Source organism: Phymastichus coffea, unplaced genomic scaffold (genome assembly GCF_024137745.1).
Source record: "Phymastichus coffea isolate CEN01 unplaced genomic scaffold, Cenicafe_Pcof_1.1 PCOF00009, whole genome shotgun sequence".
In the NCBI taxonomy this organism is placed as follows: Eukaryota; Metazoa; Arthropoda; class Insecta; order Hymenoptera; family Eulophidae; genus Phymastichus; species Phymastichus coffea.
In genome coordinates this window covers 2,331,369-2,332,660 of record NW_026706820.1, presented here as the reverse complement: position 1 = coordinate 2,332,660, position 1,292 = coordinate 2,331,369, and positions in this window count along the sequence as shown.

Genomic DNA, 1,292 nt, shown 5'->3' with positions numbered 1-1,292 from the left:
TACGGAGTTGAGTCTTACAGGTACTTATTGACTGACTGACTACTGATCAACTGACTCGTAATGATGTTCATTGCTTTTTATATGTTAATTTTCAGGTCAGTATTGAATTGTGACATTTTGTTTTTTGCTGAATATACATTCTTGTGCTCGGTGGCTTTATTTCGGAGTGCTATTTGTTTTGCGTTTTGTCAGCTTTCTGCTGACGTGTGAATATTTTAGCAGTTTTGAATTTCCTGAATATGCATTTGTTACAAAAGAGGATGTGTCGCAAGGTGTAATAACTTTATTTCGGAGTGTCATTTACCTCGCGTTTCGTCAGCTTTCTGCTGACGTGCGAATAGTTTTAGAAGCTTTGAATTTCACGAGTGTGCAGTTGTTACAAAAAGGATGCGTCGTAAGACGTAACAAGAGTATTTATTCTCTACATCCGAACTATATGAGCGCTGTGAAACAAATATGAAGAATCAATTGTTCATAATACATTATGAAGTTTTATCTCATATGTATAGCGTAAAAGATAAAAAAACTTGATATAATAGAATGAAACTACCTAAATGAATAAAAAGAATTTGTATAAAAACAGCTTTAATAGAGCTATTATACTGTTCAACAATCTACAAAATCAACTCAAAACAATGGTCAACAAAAATAGTATTAAAAAAACATTTAAACAATGGACTAAAAGAAATCTTTGAAACTAGAGTCTTTGAAGACGACGCTGCGTAAAACCGGCTGTAAAGGAATCAATCAATCATTAATTATCATGTTCACAGATTTTTTGTATCCTACTTCGGATGTCCATTAGGATACAAATAATCTTAACAAAATTTTACTGGACGTTAGAGCATATTTATGTACCCATCGTTTTTGTAATTTATACAATAGAGCTCATAATCAAAATCACAATCATTCCTCAGGCACCATATTCACCGGACATGGCCCCCTGCGATTTTTTCCTGTTTCTAAAACTCAAGAAACCCCATCAAAGAACGGAGGTTTAGAATGATTGAGGAGATAAAGAAGAAATCGCTGGAAGAACTCAAGGCCAAATCAGAAAGTCCTTACGAGAAGTACTTCGAGGACTGGAAAAAACGTTCGCACAACTGTATTATATCTTAGGGGGATTACTTTGAAGAGGACAACATAAATATTGATGAATAAATAAATATTTTTTCATAAAAATAAAAATTCATCTTACTTATTGAACACACCTCGTATTATAATGCAATAAAAGATTGATAAAGTACTAAAAGTTATAACAGACTTAACTAATTCATTTTTTGAATCAAGGA